The following is a 23046-nucleotide window of genomic DNA, read 5'->3' as shown; positions in this document are numbered from 1 at the left end:
GTTACGATTTCCCTTCACTGGAATAAGAGGTTTAGCCCGAACCATGAAAAACAGCCCCAGACCATTCAGATAAACCAAACCCAGATTCATCCGTTGGACTGCCAGATGGTGAAGCGTGATTCATCACTCCAGAGAACGTGTTTCCACTGGCGGCGAGCTTACACCATTCCAGTCGACGCTTGACATTGTGCAAGGTGATCTTAGGCTTGTGTGCGGCTGCTCGGCCACGGAAAAAACACATTTCATGAAGATTCCGACGAACAATTATTGTTCTGACGTTGCTTCCGGAGGCAGATTGGAAGTGTTGCATCTGATGACAGACAATTTTTACGAGCTATGCTAATCCATAGATTAGGGCTTAATTAATTTATTTCAATTGACTAATTTCCTCATATGAATAGTAACTCAGTAAAATCTTAGAAATTGTTGCATGTTGTGTTGATATTTTTGTTCAGTGTAGTTGACTAAAATGGCCTAAAATGTTTTCATCATTTTGACAATAACTAGACTAAGTGATTATTCAAATGACAAAAATGTGACTTAATCATATTCAAGACTAGACTAAATCTAAAACAGAGTGCCAAAATTAACACTGCAGCATTGTAGCCCCATTCACTTTGTCCAGGGGAGTGTGTTGCTGTTTGTAGTGGTTAAGGATCTTTCCCAGACAGACCGAAGGTGTGCTGAGTTCAGCCCGTAACATGACACCCTGAAAGTAATCCCCCTTGCCCTGTCGCCAGAACACAGAGATGGGGAAGCACACAGTGACCATGACTACGTGCTGGAGCACAATGAGGAACTTGCGTCGCAGGCCAGGGCCGCACCCAGGCGTTTGGCGCCGCTGTCTGCTTTGTGATCCTTGACCCGTTGCTTGTACCAGTAGCTCATGACCATTGCATAGATTTCATACACAAAGTAGGGCATGGCAAAGAGGATGTAGGTGCTGGTCAGCCAATACTGATCCTCGATGATGTCTTCACTGGAGGAGACAGTGATGTAACCAGTTGAGGAGGCCATGATCGCCTGAACAGAGAACACCCACCCGGTTGACACTGACCACATCCCCTTTGCTCCACCTTAGTGCAGGGATGTATTTGAGGCATTTCTTGGAGTGCATGAACAGGCCTGGGAAGAAGACAGACCCGGCAGCCAGGGTGGTCAGGTCGGGTCAGCGCCTATTGAAACTCATGTCCCAGAGAAAGTCCCAGGAGTGCCTGCTTGGATGATGTATGTTATTTTTGTCTCTCTCTCTCTCTCTCTCTTCACTTCCAACAGTGACCTAGTATCTATGTGTTAACTATCTAAGTGTGGGCAGTGCCATTGTCTGTCCTCTATAGTTTACGACAGCCCTCTTTTGACCTGCCTCTGCTTCACCGCTGGCTTTATGATAGGCGGGAGCAAATTGTTAGGTTCTGCACCAGAGTCCATCTCTGAAGTTGAAGAGACACAGATGCTACTCTCCTCAGTGGCCTGTATTTGCATGTTTGTGCTTGCTGACTGCTAGCACTGGCACCTGACTCCTTTGTGTCGGCTGTTTTCAATGTTTGCTGAGAACTTTTGGGGTTAGCATTGTATTCAGAGGCAATATTGGGAGGGCATGTTTTCCGTATACTGCTTGTTCCGTGCATACGACTGGAATTGGTTTGTTGAAAACTGCTGTTGTTTGTTTGCAGTCCTTCTTGGCACACCACATGGCCTAAAAACAAACAAAAAACACACGTGTCTGGGGGATTCTACAGAAGTTTTGCAAATTGCAGGTTACACATTTATAAAAACAGTTAAGTCTTCAAATTTAGGATTTTTTTTTTACATCATTATATCTGTAATTCAGCCCAAGGCAATAACAAACATATTGTTAACTGAATATTGTACAATGTACAAGTACATAGCACAACTCAATGTTTATACACCTATTTCTATTGAGAGGTGGCTGTCCCAAACCCTCCAAAACTTCATGATTGAAAATAAAGCAATTCATGATTTTTGTGATTTTTAACACTATTATTTCAATAGAACATCTAGAGTTGTTATATTATTACATTGGAAGAAACTGATCTAATTAGTGATTTTATTTACTTTTAAACATCTTTCTAAAAAAATGCTGTCCCACCTTTTGATGTCGATACCAAAACACACACATTAAAAGACTGTAGAATGAATGTGCCTTAAGCCACACCCCTACAAATATCACCAGGTGATGGGATTGCACCCCTCTCCAGCATGACCACATGGGGAGTAGTCTGCAAACATTTTGGAGAAAATGAGCGAGCAAGTTGGTAAAATAACAACAACAAAACATTTAAGAAGCTTCAATACTAAAATCTAATGTGTCAAGAAATATGTAAAGTAAAGTAAAGAATCCCCATAGTCCAAAATAAGTCAAAATTGTCCAAACCGAAATGGTCATAACTGAAACAATTGACACCATAGAGATATATAGAGGCCTATTAGGGCGTCTGTGACAGCATGGGCAACGCCAATGAGGCTATCTTTATTTCAAACATTGACATCTATTTGGTCAAAACATAAATCAAATCAAATGTATTTGTCACATACACTGTTTACAGCAGGTACAAAGTTTCAGCTGAATGCTTATGTGCCATCTCCCTCAACAATGTAGTAGGGCCTCCTGAGTGGCACAGTGGTTTAAGGCAGCTGTCCTCAACAAGACGGAATATCGATTAGGCCTATAACTTTAGTATAGACACTTTTTCAGAACATTTAGTTTGTGACATTCTTATGTCACAGTCTACTCCGTAATTTAGTTTATGTTACCGTCGTTGCGGAAAAGCCCGGTTCGCAGGGATAGGGATGTTGAAAAAGCAACGTTTTCAGTGCTGTTGTGGCTAGCTGTCTCAGGATATTCAGCCTTGATTTTAATCCAAAAGGTCAGCAGAGATGAACTTCTCAAACATACTTTTAAGGTCACCGTCATTTGCAATCTCAAGGCGTCGATCTTCTTTCATTCACAAATGGCTCGTGGATCCATTCCTTCACACTTTGTGGGTCTTTGGCGGTTGGGAAGTAAAGCTCGAACTCTGTTGACAGCGAAGCTAGGTGAAAGCGCAGCAGCTGGGAGAACGACGGCCCAGTCTCAGCCTCTCCCAAAATCGCCGCTAATGTTTGGAACATGTTAAATACGCCCCTGTCCACTCGCCGTCCCCACAGTTTCAGTTTGGCTTTGAATGCAGCCACTTTATCTGCCAACTTAAAGAAAGCTGTCATTTTCCCCTGAAGTGAAAGAATGAGTTCGTTGTGCAGGTTGAATATGTCGCACAGGTAAGCGAGTTTTGCGACCCATTCCTCGTCAATGAAATGTTCTGCCAGCGGTGACTTTTTTTCCATAACTCAAACACTCTGGCAAGCGATCTCCCCATCGATAGCCATCTGACTTCTGTGTATGAGAGAAAGGCGTTTGTGCTCTGCGTCCATTTCCTCACAAAGCTTCCCAAACAGACGCGAGTTATGGGTGTGTGCTTTGATGTGATTGATAACTTTGATAGCATCATTCAATACTATGCTAAAATTCAGGTGACATTTTTCAGCTAGCCAGCATTTCTCTGTGAATGACACAGTGCGTAGACTCACATTCAGGCGCAACCTCTTTAACCCGGATAGTGAAACCAGACAGTTGTCCTGTCATGGCAGCAGCCCCATCTGTGCGTACACCAACAAAGAATGACCAATCCAATTTTCCTGACATGTAATCATCCAAAGACTTGAATAGTCCTGCGGCCGTTGTGTTTGTCGGCAGGGAAGCGCACACAACATATCCGCATGCACATCATCCTGAAATATATATCACACATAAACCAGCAGTATTGCCTTGTTGTCAACATCGGTAGATTTGTCAACCTGGATTGCATACCACAGTGACTCGTTAAGCCTCTTTAACAATTGTGACTCAACGTCCTCCGCTAATTTCATCAATTCGTCTAGTGACGGTGGTAGCCGAAAGAGGAACCTGTGCTATCTTTTTATCGGCAGCCTCCTAAGAGTTCACAGCAAATGTCCTTAGCAGCAGGTAGAATCATCTCCTGGCCAACAGTGAAAGGCTTCTTGGCCTTAGCAATACGGCTATCCACTAACTATGACACACACAGTGCAGCCACATTTGTTGATGCAGTGGCTTTCAAGACTTACATATGTCCTTGTTCACGTTTTCTTTTGCTCAAACAATTCAACAGGTCTGTCTTTAAGTGCACAGTGATTGGATTTGATATGCTGAAGCAGTTTTGAAGGCTTCATTGCCTCTAATGTTGGGGTTCGTTCCTTGTTCCTTGTCAATCATTGGCTCATTGGTGAAATTTGCATGCAGACTATCTTTAATTAAATAATTTAAAAACCTTTATTAATGCAATTGCAGACAGAAGTTGACAACAGGAACATACCACGCATGTTTCCCAGTAAGTTCTGCACCCCACCCAAGGACGCAGCTGATTTTATACATGTGATCACTCCCTAGTGGTATGATCAACTACGTCAATGTATCAAGATGTCAAAACCAGACTGTTGATGTTGAGACTGCAGTTTTGCGGGTACTATTTAATGAAGCTGCCATTTGAGGACTTGTGAGGTGTCTGTTTCTCAAGTAGACACTCTAATGTACTTGTACTCTTGCTCAGTTGTGCACCGAGGCCTCCCACTTCTCTTTCTATTCTGGTTAGTGCCAGTTTGCGCTGTTCTGTGACGGGGGTGGTACACAGCGTTGTTGTTTCTTGGTACACAGTTTCTTGGCAATTTCTCGCATGGAATAGCCTTCATTTCTCAGAACAAGAATAGACTGACGAATTTCATTAGAAAGTCCTTTGTTTCTGGCCATTTTGAGCCTGTAATCCAACCCACAAATACTGATGCTCCCGATACTCAACTCGTCTAAGAAGCCCAGTTTTATTGCTACTTTAATAAGAACAACAGTTTTCAGCTGTGTTAACATAATTGCAAAAGGGTTTTCTAATCAATTCGCTTTTTAAAATGATCAACTTGGATTAGCTAACAACTTGCCATTGGAACACAGGAGTGATGGTTGCTGATAATGGGCCTCTGCTGTTTCCTGCTACAATTGTCATTTACAAAATTAACAATGTCTACACTGTATTTCTGACCAATTTGATGTTATTTTAATGGACAAAAATTTGCTTTTCTTTCAAAAACAAGGACATTTCTAAGTGACCCCAAACTTTTTAATGGTAGTGTATGTTGTTAATATACTATCCAGATGAGAAGGTGATCACGGAACATCCATCAAATTCTAGAAAAATACCACTGTTCACTTAACAGCTGTAGCTCATTCACAGTAAAAGGTTCTGATTACAGATTTAATTCTGATTACAGATTTAAAATCTTTACAAAATAAGGAAGACTCGATATGCTGTACGTCTTCCTTAGGAAGTTGTGTAATTGCAGTTTGGATAAGAAGTGTTGATTTTCATATAACATACCCATTTTCACAGAGGTTTTTTCTTGACTGATTACAATTTGATTGATGTGGTGCAATTGTATGTCATATCACGTGAAAGGCTGTTTCTCAACATTCAAAATATGTATCATGTTTTCATATGTGGTTTGACACCTGCAAATGATGTTCATTACTGCATTCAGAGGTCATGGTCTCAGTAAATACAGGACTTCCAAAACTCTCCTGTCAGTGATGCAACAATGGTGATTTACAGTTATCTGGTGTTCTAAAGCCTAGTGTTTCCATTCCCCTTTAAGTTTAAATCCAATTCAAATTATTTGACGTAGTGTCACGTGATAGAATGCTACATTGTAGCTGGTCCCATCACATAACCTGGCACATGTTAGCCCTATGCTAACATCACTAGCTGGCAGTGATTATTTCCTATAACAACTTCTTCATCAAAGATGTTACTTTTTTTCCACAAACCAATGGATTTCTTAAAATAAGTCAAATCGGCCACCAGAGGGATTTGATAAACCTCCAAACTCAAGGTTTACTTTTGTTCCACTTGGTCTGTCACAGGTACCAATAGGTTGTGTGATGCATCCTTGACTAGGCTACTAACGTTAGACAAAATTCAAAATGTTTTCACATTTGACGAAAGCTCACATCCATGTGCTTTTACGGAAAAAGATCAAGTACATCTACACAAAGTTTTTCATGCAGAGTGAAAAAATTTAAACAAGACCAAGGGCCTTTGTCAAATGCAGTGCCTTGCGAAAGTATTCGGCCCCCTTGAACTTTGCGACCTTTTGCCACATTTCAGGCTTCAAACATAAAGATATAAAACTGTATTTTTTTGTGAAGAATCAACAACAAGTAGGACACAATCATGAAGTGGAACGACATTTATTGGATATTTCAAACTTTTTTAACAAATCAAAAACTGAAAAATTGGGCGTGCAAAATTATTCAGCCCCTTTACTTTCAGTGCAGCAAACTCTCTCCAGAAGTTCAGTGAGGATCTCTGAATGATCCAATGTTGACCTAAATGACTAATGATGATAAATACAATCCACCTGTGTGTAATCAAGTCTCTGTATAAATGCACCTGCACTGTGATAGTCTCAGAGGTCCGTTAAAAGCGCAGAGAGCATCATGAAGAACAAGGAACACACCGGGCAGGTCCGAGATACTGTTGTGAAGAAGTTTAAAGCCGGATTTGGATACAAAAATATTTCCCAAGCTTTAAACATCCAAAGCACTGTGCAAACGATAATATTGAAATGGAAGGAGTATCAGTCCACTGCAAATCTACCAAGACCTGGCCGTCCCTCTAAATTTTCAGCTCATACAAGGAGAAGACTGATCAGAGATGCAGCCAAGAGGCCCATGATCACTCTGGATGAACTGCAGAGATCTACAGCTGAGGTGGGAGACTCTGTCCATAGGACAACAATCAGTCGTATATTGCACAAATCTGGCCTTTATGGAAGAGTGGCAAGAAGAAAGCCATTTCTTAAAGATATCCATAAAATGTGTTGTTTAAAGTTTTGCCACAAGCCACCTGGGAGACACACCAAACATGTTAAAGAAGGTGCTCTGGTCAGATGAAACCAAAATTGAACTTTTTGGCAACAATGCAAAACGTTATGTTTGGCGTAAAAGCAACACAGCTCATCACCCTGAACACAACATCCCCACTGTCAAACAGCATCATGGTTTGGGCCTGCTTTTCTTCAGCAGGGACAGGGAAGATGGTTCAAATTAATGGGAAGATGGATGGAGCCAAATACAGGACCATTCTGGAAGAAAACCTGATGGAGTCTGCAAAAGACCTGAGACTGGGACGGAGATTTGTCTTCCAACAAGACAATGATCCAAAACATAGAGCAAAATCTACAATGGAATGGTAGCAAAAGGTGGCGCTACAAAGTATTAACTTAAGGGGGCTGAATAATTTTGCACGCCCAATTTTTCAGTTTTTGATTTGTTAAAAAAGTTTGAAATATCAAATAAATGTCGTTCCACTTCATGATTGTGTCCCACTTGTTGTTGATTCAACCAACCTCACTACTCACTGGACCCTTATGATCACTCGGCTAAGCATGCCTCTCCTTAATATCAATATACCTCTCCTTAATGTCAATATGCCTTATCCATTGCTGTTCTGGTTAGTGTTTATTAGCTTATTTCACTGTAGAGCCTCTAGCCCTGCTCATTATACCTTATCCAACCTCTCAGTTCCACCACCCACACATGCGATGACATCACCTGGTTTCAATTATGTTTCTAGAGACAATATCTCTCTCATCATCACTCAATGCCTAGGTTTACCTTCACTGTATTCACATCCCACCATACCTTTGTCTGTACATTATACCTTGAAGCTATTTTATCGCCCCCAGAAACCTCCTTTTACTCTCTTTTCCGGACGTCCTAGACGACCAATTCTTATAGCTTTTAGCCGTACCCTTATCCTACTCCTCCTCTGTTCCTCTGGTGATGTAGAGGTGAATCCAGGCCCTGCAGTACCTAGCTCCACTCCTATTCTCCAGGCGCTGTCTTTTGATGACTTCTGTAACCATAATAGCCTTGGTTTCATGCATGTTAAGCCTCCTCCCTAAGTTTGTTTTATTCACTGCTTTAGCACACTCTGCCAACCCGGATGTCCTAGCCGTGTCTGAATCCTGGCTTAGGAAGACCACCAAAAACTCTGAAATCTCCATCCATAACTACAACATTTTCAGACAAGATGGAATGCCCAAAGGGGGCGGAGTTGCAATCTACTGCAGAGATAGCCTGCAGAGTTCTGTCCTACTATCCAGGTCTGTCCCCAAAGAATTTTAACTTCTACTTTAAAAAATCCAACTCTCTAAAAACAAGTCTCTCACAGTTGCCGCCTACTATAGACCACCCTCTGCCCCCAGCTGTGCTCTGGACACCATATGTGAACTGATTGCCAGGGTAGTGGGTTCGATCCCCGGGACCACCCATACATAGAATGTATGCACACTTGTCTGTAAGTCGCTTTGGATAAAAGCGTCTGCTAAATAGCATATATTATATTATTATTATCTTCAGAGCTCGTGCTGCTAGGTGACCTAAACTGGAACATGCTTAACACCCCAGCCATCCTACAATCTAAGCTTGATGCCCTCAATCTCACACAAATTATCAATGAAGCTACCAGGTACCACCCCAAAGTCGTAAACACTGGCACCCTCATAGATATCATCCGAACCAACTTGCCCTCTAAATACACCTCTGCTGTTTTCAACCAATATCTCAGCGATCACTGCCTCATTGCCTGCATCCGTAATGGGTCAGCGGTCAAGCGACCTCCACTCATCACTGTCAAACGGTCCCTGAAACACTTCAGCGAGCAGGCCTTTCTAATCGACCTGGCCCGGGTATCCTGGAAGGATATTGACCTAATCCAGTCTGTAGAGGATGCATGGTTATTTTTTTTTTAAATGCCTTCCTCACCATCTTAAATAAGCATGCCCCATTCAAGAAATGTAGAACAAGGAACAGATATAGCCCTTGGTTCTCTCCAGACCTGACTGCCCTTAACCAACACAAAAACAACCTATGGCGTTCTGCATTAGCATCGAACAGCCCCTGTGATATGCAACCTTTCAGGGAAGTTAGAAACTAGTATACACAGGCAGTTCTGGGACACTGTAAAGTGTATGGAGAATAAGAACACATCCTCCCAGCTGCCCACTGCACTGAGGATAGGAAACTCTGTCACCACAAATCAGCCGGGCTAGACAATCTGGACCATTTCTTTCTAAAAAATGATCTGTCGAAATTGTTGCAACCCCTATTACTAGCCTGTTCAACCTCTCTTTCGTGTTGTCTGAGATTCCCAAAGATTGGAAAGCAGCTGCGGTCATCCCCTTCTTCAAAGGGGGGACACTCTTGACACAAACTGCTACCAACCTATATCTATCCTACCCTGCCATTCTAAGGTCTTCGAAAGCCAAATCAACAACAGATTACCAACCACTTCGAATCCCATCCGCACCTTCTCCGCTATGCAATCTGGTTTCAGAGCTGGTCATGAGTGCACCTCAGCCACGCTCAAGGTCCTAAACAATATCTTAACCGCCATTGATCAGAAACAATACTGTGCAGCCGTATTCATTGACCTGGCCAAGGCTTTCGACTCTGTCACCACATCCTCATCGGCAGACTCGATAGCCTTGGTTTCTCAAATGATTGCCTTTCCTGGTTCACCAACTCAACTACTTCTCTGATAGAGTTCAGTGTGTCAAATCAGAGGGCCTGTTGTCCTGGCCTCTGGCAGTCTCTGTGGGGGTGCCACAGGGTTCAAATCTTGGGCCAACTCTCTTCTCTGTATACATCAATGATGTCGGTCTTGCTGCTGGTGATTCTCTGATCCACCTCTACGCAGACGACACCATTCTGTATACTTCTGACCCTTTTTTGGACACCCTCCAGACGAGCTTCACTGCCATACAACTCTCCTTCCGTGGCCTCCAACTGCTCTTAAATACATGCTCTTCAACCGATCACTGCCTGCACCTGCCCGCCCGTCCAGCATCACTACTCTGGACGGCTCTGACTTAGAATATGTGGACTACAAATACCTAGGTGTCTGGTTAGAGTGTAAACTCTCCTTCAAGACTCGCATCAAACATCTCCAATCCAAAGTTACATCTAGAATTGGCTTCCTATTTCGCAACAAAGCATCCTTCACCCATGCTGCCAAACATACCCTTGTAAAACTGACCATCCTACCGATCCTCGACTTTAGCGTTGTCATTTACAAAATAGCCTCCAATACCCTACTCAACAAATTGGATGCAGTCTATCACAGTGCCATTCGTTTTGTCACCAAAGCCCCAAATACTACCCACCACTGCTACCTGTACGCTCTCGTTGGCTGGCCCTCGCTTCATACTCGTCGCCAAACCCACTGGCTCCAGGTCATCTACAAGACCCTGCTAGGTAAAGTCTCCCCATATCTCAGCTCGTTGCTCACCATAGCAGCACCCACCTGTAGCACGCGCTCCAGCAGGTATATCTCTTTGGTCACCCCCAAAAACAATTATTCCTTTGGCCGCCTCTCCTTCCAGTTCTCTGCTGACAATTACTGGAACGAACTACAACAATCTCTGAAACTGGAAACTCTTATCTCCCTCACTAGCTTTAAGCACTAGCTGTCAGAGCAGCTGTACATAGCCCATCTATAATTTAGCCCAAACCACTACCTCTTCCCCTACTGTATTTATTTATTTAGCTCCTTTGCACCCCATTATTTGTATTTCTACATTGCACATTCTTCCACTGCAAATCTACCATTCCAGTGTTTTACTTGCTATATTGTATTTACTTTGCCACCATGACCCTTTTTTGCCTTTACCTCCCTTTATCTCACCTCATTTGCTCACATCGTATATAGACTTATTTTTTCTACTGTATTATTGACTGTATGTTTTTTACTCCATGTGTAACGCCGTGTTGTGTGTGTCGAACTGCTTTGCTTTATCTTGGCCAGGTGGCAATTGTAAATGAGAACTTGTTCTCGACTTGCCTACCTGGTTAAATAAAGGTGAACTGAATAAATAAAGCAACATTCTGAGAAGTGACAGCGCATCGCTCCGGCAGCTCTAACGTTACACTCCTGTAGCAGTAGCCTATGTGTTGTTCTGAAAGAGGGACTCCAAGAAGCTCTTCATTTAAACATATAGTGTTTGTAATCTTCATTTAAGGTTTTGGATGCAATTCGCTTTGGAACACACTGCCAAAATAAATGTAATTCCCCCCGGGATCTCTCCTGGGATTCGAACTTGCCGCAAACGGCATAAAGTACCAGGAGCCAGGCTCACGACACTGTAATCTAAACATCCAGTTGAAATTGTTGCCGCATTTTGGTAACTTTGAATAGCAGATCATGCTGTTTGACTTCTGTTAAGGACACTCTACTGAAAAAGTGTTCTATCACATCCACAAGTTTAAGATCTTTGATAGACTGATGAGAAACTTGTTACAGTAATCACTGCCACCTGGGAAGTATGGGCCCCGTGTGTTCAGTCAGTGAGGTGTTGGATCAGAATCTGTGTTTCGGTCAAAAAAGGGAATTCCCAGACCCAGTTTTCCGGTTTGGTCAACACACCTGATTGCTATTGTGAGGTGAAGGCTTCATATCCATCCTCAGGCCTATGTCGTCTCAATGAACAATGGTGTATTATGCAACTGAGACGCAGTGCTTTAGTTTCACACCTTCCTCATTGGGCTCCCTCTTACATCGAACAAAGACTATGACAGGTATTGCAAGGCAGCTTGGGACTAGTGTAGAATCTATAACAATAGTCTATAACTAGTAGGAACAAACCTAAAGAGGTCTGGATTGTGCATCTGTTGTCGTCTGACTCAAGTCATATTTGTTTAAGATAACCTATAGCATGATTTCCTAGTTTAATGCCTCCATCATTGACCACCATGACATGAGCCCTGATTTTGACTGCAATTCAAACAATGGTCCTCAATGGGAGTTGAGCCTACCATTTCCCCATTCTCTTTTGTGAGTATAATGAGCCTGCACCTAGCTTGCTCTTGGCTCTCTTGGCTCAGTGCAGGGCTAGCCGGGTTAGCCCCCCTTGGTCCGAGGACTGATACATTTCTCCCTTTCCCCTCCTGTTACCTGGGAGATGGGCCGGGAGCCGGAGCAAAGAGGTGATTGAATTTCCTGTAATTAAAATGAGAAGCAGAGAGAGACAACAGAGAATAATGGATGCCTGTCCCCAGCCCATTGACTCAGGGAGAGGAGAGGTGCCCTTTGTACACAGTTTACCTTTTGAGGTAAATGCTCTCTAGCAGATATGCTATGATGACTATTGGGCTATCAATCTCATCAGACTACAGTAATATAATACTTTTGGTTTAAACAATCACATATGCAGGCTTTTTCGGGTGCTAATACGCTACCCTCTTTCTGCCATGCAACCTCCTTTCGTATTTCATCCTCTGTGTAGAGAGGTGCATCATGCTAAACTCAGTGTGTTAGTTTTTTTAGCAAGCTATCCTCGTTTTTAAAAATTGAAAAATTGTTTAAAAAATTCTGTTAAGGCTGTTAAAGGCGGTTTCCCAGACACAAATAAAGATTCTCCATTGAGCATGATTTTTTTTTGTCCAGTATTAGAAGTAATCTGTGTCTGGTAAACCAGCCCTTAGTCTTTTTGTTTCAGGTTCAGGTCTCTAAAGGCTCTTGTTCTCTCTCTGCCTCTCTGTCAGTTCTGTACAGGTGCACTGAAGCACAGCTCGACGGAGGTGAGAGAGATGGCCGTGCGCATCGTCCTGGCCATTTACCGCCTGCACAAGAACGCCATCCCCTACTACCTCCTGGCCAACTACACGCGCAAGAACATCCTCCACGAGAACATCTCTGATGGCTTCGCCAGGATCGACAGGCAGCCGGTAGAATCCAAGGCGAGGCCCGTCTGTTTGAGTCATGACGTAACGTTGGACATGCTCAGTTGTTGAGGGATGGGTGACGAGCTGTTTCTTTTCTGTCGCTTGTGTTCCCTTACCTCATTAGAGAGCAGGGTATCCCAGGCCCATTAAGTAACGACCGTGCTGCTATTAAGTAATGTTCCACTGAGTAACGTCTGGCCATGTCTCACTGGGTGAGTTAAGGACACATAGACTCCACTGCAATGATGACAATCTGCAAGGCTCCCAGACATGACTGGGCTGTTAGAGAAGGACGGACGGACGTATACCGTGGCATTAAGTGTTTCAATATGCTTCTTTCATTTTGTTTCAGAAGTCAAAGAAGGGAGGCGCACAGCAGGAGGAGAAGAAAGAGGAGATCCGCAGTCTTCAGGAGCAGCTGGCTGCCTTGAAGGAGATCAGTGTAGGTGGAGCTGTCATCACTGCACCTATGACCTAATTTCCTTCAACAGGCCAGCGTGTCTGTGTCACTCCTCCTTGTTGTGCCCTCATTCCACTCCCCATATTCCACTGTACTGGATTTCCATTGCATAGACCACTGTATAATCACACACATAATAGACTCCATGGTATTGATTGAATATTTTCAAAAGACAATTCATCATATGTACCATTGCTTGGTAAAATTCATTGGGATATAAGCACAGTTATATGGTGTTACAAAACGTTTTAGACCGTATGTACTGTATTTCTGCAAAAAGTTGAATTTGCAGGGGGGGGGGTTGCATAAAGGAGAATAGAAACACCAAAGGACAGGAAAAGGAGGCTGTAAAAGCTATAAAAATAGGTCTGTATGGAGGTTGAAAGAACCCTATCCTCAACCACTGTTCAAACGTACACGAACTAGGTTTCATTTTGGCCAAAACCCATTGTGGATCACATTCTTTGTTCTTATGGTAGAATGCTGGTTGCACCACTATGTGAGGCATTCTTTTAGGGACTACAGAACACTGTCCCTTTACATTTGTAGTGACAGCTGAGAAATGTGTCCCTGTTGCTTTGCAGGTGTCAAAAAGGCTCCCCAAAACAACCTGGCAGATGCAGGAGATGACCAGTCTTCAGTTGTCAACCACTTCGACAAGTGAGTGTTGATGCACAGCAACATCTGAAAGCTTTCAAGCTATGAAGCTGACTGAAATTCTGTTTAAATTGCCTAATGCATCTAATAATGCAAAACACCTAATGGGGAACATAGAATGCCTTTCTGTAGAATGCCTGCGTATATTCTGTATGTTTCAGCCTGTATACATTCATAATGTGTTTCAGCATGTGTACATTCTCAATATGTTTCAGCGTGTGTATATTCTGAATTGGTATCAACCTGTGTATATTATAGTTTCAGCATGTGTGTGTATATTCTCATTGTGTTTCAGTTAGTGTGTATGTTTTCTTAATGCGTTTCAGCCTATGTGTATTCTAAATGTGTTTGTCTCTGTATAATCTGTGGTGATAAGGATGCGTCCTTCACTGAAGATGGACTGGACCTGCACTATTGCTGCGCCGCTGTGACCAATGTAGACAGGTAGGCAAATGCCAGCATGGCTCCAAGCTGGATTTAAATAGGTAACTTCCAAGGCCACTTGCAAGTAACTTCTATCTATGAAATGACAAAATGTCCCATGATTGATGAAATGCCATGAGGATGATGGGGAACCAGGAGGAGCTTTGGGTGGAGTGAGGATATGACTGTGTAGTGTAGACACATTGACGTGTGGTTTTGTGTGTCCTTGTTTTGGCGGCTGAAGTGTTTATTTGTGGAGGATGTTGTGTGTCTCAGGTGGTTGAGATAATCAGCCTCACAGAGCACCTGTTGGGGGAGTGTGAGAACAGGGCTGGGTTCAGCCAGTGCCCCCGGTGCTCAGAGGCCGTGCTCACGGACAAGCTCACCCGCCACACCCAGAGCCCTGTCTGCAACAGTGAGTCTCCTCTAGCACCGTCTAACTATGCTAACGGCTAACTATGCTAATAGCAAAACCTGCTAGATCCTAACCCTGCTAACAGCTTTATTTAACTAGACAAGTCAGTTAAAAACAAATTCTTATTTACAATGATGACCTACCCCGGCCAAACCCTCCCCTTCCGATCACGGCTGGTTATGATACAGCCTGGAATCGAACCAGTAATGAGTCTGAGTGGGTGGGGAGGGGAAAAAAGGGGTCAGCTTTAGCCTTCAGGCTCAAAGGGGGCGGGGGGATATAACTGTCAACTGAAAAACATTTTTCAAAGAAATCAAAGTACAAAGTACATTTTCAAACAAACAAAAGGTAAGCAAAAAGCTGTGCCCTGCTAACTATGCTAACCCTGCTAACTGCTAACCTTGCCAACAGCTAACCCTGCTAACTGCTAACCTTGCCAACAGCTAACCCTGCCAAACCCTTGATTCAGCATTAGTCCATGCTTGCCAGAATCCCTTCCCTTCTTTTAGTCTTTGTAAACAAGTGTATTCTCACAGCCAAAGATATTGAGTCTGTTGTGCTTGACTCTTGTACGCTTTTGTTATTCTTTCATTCATGTCTGCCTATTAACCCTCAAGGGCTCTTAACAGTGAAGCCAGTTGGGGTGTCAAGTAAGCTCATTAAAACAGTACTGTGTAAATGACTGGTAGAAAGGAAACATTCTCACTGAGATGTAACATCACTCCACGGAGGTGATATTGTGGAATTCAACCTATGTGTCCAATCGTTTGAATCTACAGCTTGAATAGTGCTGAATAATATGTATAGACAAACATCCTTTTGGTTTGAGAGCGAATGGGAACGTATAAAACAATACCATGGTAATGTTATAATAAATAGAAACCACAACATCAACTAGGAAATCAACTCTGAACATGTTTGTTTTGCCAGGCCAACTACAGAGACATTCAACATATACTAAATGACTAAAAGTATGTGAACACCTGCTCGTCGTACATCTCATTCCAAAATCATGGGCATTAATATGGAGTTGGTCCCCCCTATGCTGCTACAACAGCCTCCACTCTTCTGGGAAGGCTTTCACTCGATGTTGGAACATTGCTGCAGGGACTTGCTTCCATTCAGCCACAAGAGCATTAGTGAGGTCAGTGATTAGACCTGGTTCACAGTTGGCGTTCTAATTCATCCCAAAGGCGTTCAATAGGGTTGAGGTTAGGGCTCTGTGCAGGCCAGTCAAGTTCTTCCACACCCATCTCGACAAACCATTTTTGTATAAACCTCACTTTGTGCACGGGGGCATTGTCATGCTGAAACAGGAAAGGGCCTTCCCCAAACTGTTGCCACAAAGTTTGAAGCACAGAATCGTCATTGTATGCTGTAGCGTTAAGATTTCCCTTCACTGGAGCAAATGGGCCACTAATCCACTAATTTGAAGTGGTGTACACATACATTTGTATATATAGTGTATATCTTTACTTCTCCGTTGTACACCATGCCACGTTGCCATGTTTCAGATTAAGCGCTTACAGGGATTTCATCTGTCATTTTCTGTGGGCATTTTGGGGTTCTGTGCTGGGCAATGCATGTTTCTCTTTTCTTTCAGCCCCTGTCTCGGGCAAAGGCTTTAACCATTGTCCGTTGTGTCACAACAACTTCATGCCCGGACAGGAGCTGAGATTCTGTTGCACTCGGCCTTGGTCCTTTTCACTGGAGCAAGTCACTGTTAGACTAACTGCATGTAAGATATGAAATGATTTACAGTACTTCTCGTCACATCAAGAAATATGCCAGCATTACATTCAATTGTATTAAAATGATCACTTGGTATCAGTTTTCTTAATATTTAGCAATTTCCAGTAAGGCATGTTGTTTTTGGCCGGGATTCAATCCGACCGTGCTTTGTCGGCTATGCACCTTTTAAAGGCATTCGCCGAGACCACATTCACGGTAAACGCTGCATGTGGCGTTTAGTTTTGTCTGCATCTCCATTTGAGGTGAGAAAAAAAGGCCTAAGGTGAATGAGGCAGTAGGCTAAAATGCTAAGTATGTAGATAGACATAAAGGTGGTTTAGAAAATCTAAGGACATTCACAACCACTGGCACAAACCTAGTTTTACCTTGCCTTTTTCTTTTCCTGCCTCTGTTATTGGGCTGCCTGTCGATCTCCCACCACTCCGAGTGCTGCTAATGTTTTAGGCTTGAGGACCAAACAGCTGTGTGGAAACCATTGTCTGTCACGCCGGACTCCAAAGCCATCGGGTCAAAAGAGCAATTTTATTAATCCAAAGCAAAAGAAAATGTGACAACTCTTTTGCATTCTGATTTATTATGGAGGGATAAAAAAATTAAGTTTTATTAAAGAGATGGCCATTTGACATAGATGTGAACTTAAAATGTCATATGTACTTATAATGGCCTGTGTATTTAATGTCTTAAATGTGACAACCTCCACAACCCTATCCATTTTCCAAATTCTCCCACATGGTAAAGTGACCGTGAGAGTATTAAATATCAATAACAGCATTTAGAAAATATGGACACTGGAGTCCCTGTACAGACAAAAACACATGATCCCATGTGAAGTGTTTCAAAAATGTGAAGTTAATGTGATAAGATGTGACAACATATAAAGAACATGAAACTACAGATCTGAAAACATGTGATTACTATGAAGGGTTCCAAAAACACATTTTCATGTGATCACGTGAAGTTAATGTGATAACGTGTCAATATGTAAAGCAGCATGAAACTACACATCTAAAAACGTGATTACTGTGAAGAGTTCTAAAAACATGATTTCATATGTTAAATTTGAAATCATGTGGTATCATGTGTTTTTTCTGTAAGGGTCACGCAGTCCGAACTAATCCGTTCAGCCCATTCACTTCCCTGTGATTGGAAAGGTCAAGATGGATTTTGGATGCACTTGACTGTTATCCCGTGAAAACGGTGATCGCGGTGTCGCCTTTTGGTTTTCTTCTCTGCTGTTTTTTTGCCTTTGTTTTCCCTCGCCAATCATGCAGCTTGGTGTTATGGCCAAGCGCCTCCTTCCGTACTCAATCCCTCCGTCTGATACTGCCACATTGCCTGTCCACTCAAGTAATGAAATGCCTTCGTGTTCAAGGGGCAAAATAAACACCTTCAGCTGCTGAAATAGCCCAAAGCATGGCCGACATGTTAGCATACATATTTCACATTCAAAGGGCATTTTTCAGATTGAAGTAATCATGTGTCCCTGCTGTAGTAGAAAGACCTATAAAAACAGCAACTTTAAAATAGTAGTAAATCATTCATTTGAGAGTGTAGTATTTCCCATGTTCGATATGGTTTGGCTATGAATGACCATATTTGATTTCTTTATTAAAATTGTATTTAACGAGGCAAGTCAGTTATGAACAAATTATTATTTACAATGATGGCCTACCCCAGCCAAACCCTAACCCGGACGATGCTGAGCCAATTGTGCACCGCCCTATGGGACTCCCAATCACGGCCGGTTGTGATGCAGTTTGGAATCGAACCAGGGTCTACAGTGACGCCTCTAGCACTGAGATGCAGTGCCTTAGACTGCTGCGCCACTCATGGTTTTCAAATAGGTAGGCAGTAGATTGTCAAGTGCATATGGACATAAAACAAAAAACGTGTAAATAGTAAGAAAGATGCTGTTTAATAAAGAATATTTGAATAGAACATTTGAGCTGCATGCTCAATGCATGTTCAACACTAAGCCTCCTTTTTGGGGAAATTTGACAGTGAGCGACTCTTCTCTATATAACATTTGGAACTTGTTTGGTGACATCCATCTACTGTTGTCATGTGTATCAGACAGTCAAGCAAAGATTGAAACTGTGTCTTTCATCGACGATGACTCTCTTCACACAAGGACAGTGTCCTCCTCACACATTTTTTAAGAAGCACTGAAGCTCTCGAGCAGCTCTGCCCCATTCATTCTCCCTCACCTCTCACACACTTCTTCTTACTTTCGGCAAGGAAAACTCTCAGTAGCAGTTTAACCTCTGCAGCCCAGGCCCTCGCCTGGTGTGCCAGATGAAAAGCCCCAGTGTTGAAGCCAAGTCGGCCATTAGGGGTCTGACACCGGCCCACAGTGCTGCTGCACAGGGGAGGGATAGAGGGAGAGAGTCAGGGGACTCGCAGGTCAACAGCAGACTGACTTGCCCTTTGTCCTCCAGGCCTGGAAGGCTCACCTCATGGGCAGAGAGGGCTGTAAACAGAACTCACGGAGGACTGTGGTATCGCAGTGAGCCCAGCAGGCACAAGGTAAGCCATTCATACACCCATTTACCCCCCCCCCCTGCTCTTCCACCCAAAAGCCTGGGCTAGTGTTAGACCCATGGAATGGGCCCATGCTACCTGTTGGTCAAATATAGAGCGGTGTTCCTGTCTCATACCAAGATGTGCATTGAAATGGTGACTTATGTCAATTTGGAGTGTAGTAAATAATGTGTTTGCATTTTCGGGAGTTCATAAAAACTGGAAAGGCCAGCAATGCTTTCAAAATGCAAAACTAATGAGTGCATGTGAATGATCAGTATGTGCTCAAGTAACATGCATGCATGACTGCATTTAATCTGTTAACACTCTTTCACTGAACGTTTCTGTTGTCCTTTCCCTTCCTCCTAACCTCTGCCAGCACAGGCACCTTCATGTTCTTTCAGATGTCCTTTGTGTCCAATCAAACATGCATATGTTGACCAATGGGTAAAATTATATGTTTATTGGCACCGCCCCCACACCACTAGAGGGATATCTTCAACCACCAACTTACCATCCTGAGACAAGGCCGAGTATAGCCCACAAAGATCTCCCCCACGGCACACGACAGGAAGATCACGTCATTGACTCAACCCACTCAAGTGACGCACCCCTCCTAGAGACGGCATGGAAGAGCACTAGTAAGCCAGTGACTAAGCCCCTGTAATAGGGTTTGAGGCAGAGAATCCCATGAACACACTCAGTATTTCCTCATGGCGGTGGTGGGTCATTCTCTTCTCTTTCTCCTGTGTACTGGGAAGCCTGGCAGTGTGGCTAAGCTGAAGCAGGCGTGGTGGGTGGGGGGGGTAGGAGCAAGGCCATGGGCAAAGGGAGGAGGAGGATTCCTTTGAAACTGTGAACCCACACCCAATCGTCCCTGCCCCAGTCTTCTCACACAAGGGGACCCTAGATTGTCCAGGAGCCAGGAATTAGGATGGACCACAGTACCATCCCAACAGTATGAAATACATTTCTTCCTCTCCTGTCTCCTTTCCTTTACAATCACTAATCTGAAATGGCATGATAGGTTGCAATCAAATGGCTTTAAACCAAACTATGTAGTCACCCTACACCAGTAGGTGAGGAAATGCGGGAAGGAGATGTTAAGTGTTTTGGGCCACAGCTCTATGTTGACATCCTGACTAGGGAGGGATGGATTCATTTCCCTTCCCTCTGTGTCTGTCAGATGGAGGGACACTGAATATTATTGCAATATATTACTACATTATTATACTCAAATATATATGAGTATACTGTATACTAAATTATTATAATATAGTACAAATATAATATAATATATATTATATAATAAAGTACAAATTCTATTATAATATAGTACAAATTGTGGTTACCCCCTTCCCCCCCTTACTAGGGGGGTAACTGGACCATAGGGGCTAGTTACCCCTTCATGGTTATGTGTATCTACCAGTCATTTAGACAATGACTAGCCCAGTTAGCACTAGTTTATGCTAACTTTCTAGCTAGCAACTTGACTTGCAGTAAATACTAGCCAGTTAGCTAGTTAGCATAAGTGCTAGCTAGCAACCTTACTACCAGATCGTCTGAATTAAAATACATAAAAAATATAACGTAACTTAATTGAAGTTGTAAATGTTTCCAATAGTGACTGATAGCTTAACAGTTAATGTTACTTTATAGCCTTTTAGCTATTTAACACAGCTTTTTATGTCATATACAGTGCATTTGAAAAGTACTCAGACCCCTTCACTTTTCCAAATGTTACATTACAGCCTTATTCTAAAATTGATTAAATTTACAAAAATATGTTCTCAATATACACAATATATAACCCAGAATGACAAAGAAAAACCTTTTTTTTTTAATGTTTGCAAATGTATTAAAAATAAACAGATATCACATTTACATAGGTATTCAGACCCTTTACTATGAGACTTGAAATTGAGCTCAGGTGCATCCTGTTTCCATTGATCATCATTGAGATGTTTCTACAACTTGATTGGAGTCTACCTGTGGTAAATTCAATTGATTGGACATGATTTAGAAAGGCACACATGTGTCTATTTAAGGTCCCATAGTTAACAGTGCATGTCAGAGCAAAAACCAAGCCATGAGATCGAAGGAATTGTCTGTCGAGGCACAGATCCAGGGAAGGGTACCAAAAAATGACAGCCTGCTTGGAGTTTTCCAAAAGCCACCTAAAGGACTCTCAGACCATGAGAAACAAGATTCTCTGGTTTGATGAAACCAATATTGAACTTTTTGGCCTGAATGCCAAGCGTCACGTCTGGAGGAAACTGGCACCATCCTTGGCGGTGGCAGCATCATGCTGTGGGGATGTTTTTCAGCGGCAGGGACTGGGAGACTGGTTAGGATCGAGGGAAAGATGAACAGAGAGAGATCCTTGATGAAAACCTGCTCCAGAGTGCTCAGGACCTTAGACTGGGGTGAAAGTTCACCTTCCAACATGACAACAACCCTAAGCACACAGCCAAGACAATGCAGGAGTGGCTTCAGGACAAGTCTCTGAATGTTCTTGAGTGGCTCAGCCAGAGCCCGGACTTGAACCCGATCTAACATCTCTTTTTAAATTTTTTTATTTTACCTTTATTTAACTAGACAAGTCAGTTAAGAACAAATTCTTATTCTCAATGAGGGCCTAGGAACAGTGGGTTAACTGCCTGTTCAGGGGCAGAACGACAGATTTGTACCTTGTCAGCTCAGGGATTTGAACTTGCAACCTTTCGGTTACTAGTCCAACAACACTCTAACCACTAGGCTACCCTGCCGCCACAGGAGACCTGACAATAGCTATGCAGCGACGCTCCCCATCCAACCTGAAGAATGGGAGAAACTCCCCAAATACAGATGTGCCAAGCTTGTAGTGTCATAGTCAAGAAGACTCGAGGCTGTAATTGCTGCCAAAGGTGCTTCAACAAAATACTGAGTAAAGGGTCTGAATATTTACTTAAATGTGTTATTTCAGGGTTTAAAAAAAAAAACATTTTCAAAAATTTCGAAAAACCTGTTTTTGCTTAGTCATCATGGGGTATTGTGTGGGCTCATGAGCTGTGCTCCAATTTTACTGTGGATAGATTTATTTTGGACCTTTGTACAAATTAGAATCGTGTATAAGAGTTGCCACATCAATGTTACATTGAATTAATTATTTAAGGTATTGTTATTAAATGTTCAATACCAATGTTATTTAATGTTATTAGTTATATTACATTCCAATATTATATTGCAATTAATATTTGTTTTAATTGATTAAAAACAACTATTGAAAACCTTTTGCTCCCGAATGTCATTTCAAAGACTGCTGGGATTTAAAATCTTGCATTATTCAAATCATGTTTAGTTCAGTTGTACATAATGGATTGTATGGAAAAGGAACAACAAAGAAAGAACAAAGAAAACTAATGTGCAGGTCAGTTAAAAAGGAATTTACATCAAATCTCCTCATAGTGTGGTATATTAATGGTGACGTGCTACACCTTTCCCCCTTCCCCCCATATTTAATTAAAATAAGACAACTAGACCAAGCTTTTTAAGTATTACTTACTAAAGAATTTCTAAATAAATGTACCGGGCCAATTACCCCGGTACTTTAAAAAACGCCACTTTTCTAAAAACAACATTTCATGAAATCACTGAAGAAGTGTAGACTGTAGCCATTTATTTAGCTTTATAGTTGATGACCTTCATCCACATGCCATTTTTATTTCTCCAAACATTGCTTTTTTGGGTCAGCAATTGGACATTGTTCTTAGGGGAGCTAGTTACCCCCTCCTACCCTACTGGTTGTGGATAAAGGTATGCTTTTGCGGTAACATTCCCATGTACCGAATAAAATATCCAAGTTAAATGGGGTTCCATTGCATTTTCAACTCTACTGATGGTTTTGTCACACAAAAGAAAAATGCATTATAGCGAATGTGCCCATTCTGGTCTTGGTACCGCGCTCTATCCAACAGCTCAACAGCTCACAGA

The 23046-nt window shown here is 42.5% G+C and overlaps 1 long non-coding RNA gene and 1 pseudogene across 2 annotated transcripts; one reads left to right on the top strand and one right to left on the bottom strand.

Annotated features, from left to right (window-relative positions):
* Positions 1–586: 586 nt before the first annotated feature.
* LOC124046865 lies at positions 587–1168 on the bottom strand (annotated as a pseudogene).
* A 12029-nt stretch (positions 1169–13197) lies between these two features.
* LOC124045082 lies at positions 13198–19080 on the top strand. 2 transcript variants are annotated; one of them, XR_006840778.1, is made up of 5 exons: positions 13198–13289; positions 13892–13967; positions 14341–14408; positions 14664–14802; positions 18993–19080. It is a non-coding gene; the product is annotated as an uncharacterized LOC124045082 (long non-coding RNA). The 2 variants fall into 2 exon arrangements; XR_006840779.1 differs by lacking the exon at positions 14664–14802 and having other exon boundaries at positions 18993–19070.
* The last annotated feature ends 3966 nt before the right edge of the window (positions 19081–23046 follow it).

This window comes from Oncorhynchus gorbuscha, linkage group LG10, assembly GCF_021184085.1.
Source record: "Oncorhynchus gorbuscha isolate QuinsamMale2020 ecotype Even-year linkage group LG10, OgorEven_v1.0, whole genome shotgun sequence".
NCBI classification, from domain to species: domain Eukaryota; kingdom Metazoa; phylum Chordata; class Actinopteri; order Salmoniformes; family Salmonidae; genus Oncorhynchus; species Oncorhynchus gorbuscha.
This window is presented reverse-complemented; position numbering and strand designations above follow the sequence as displayed.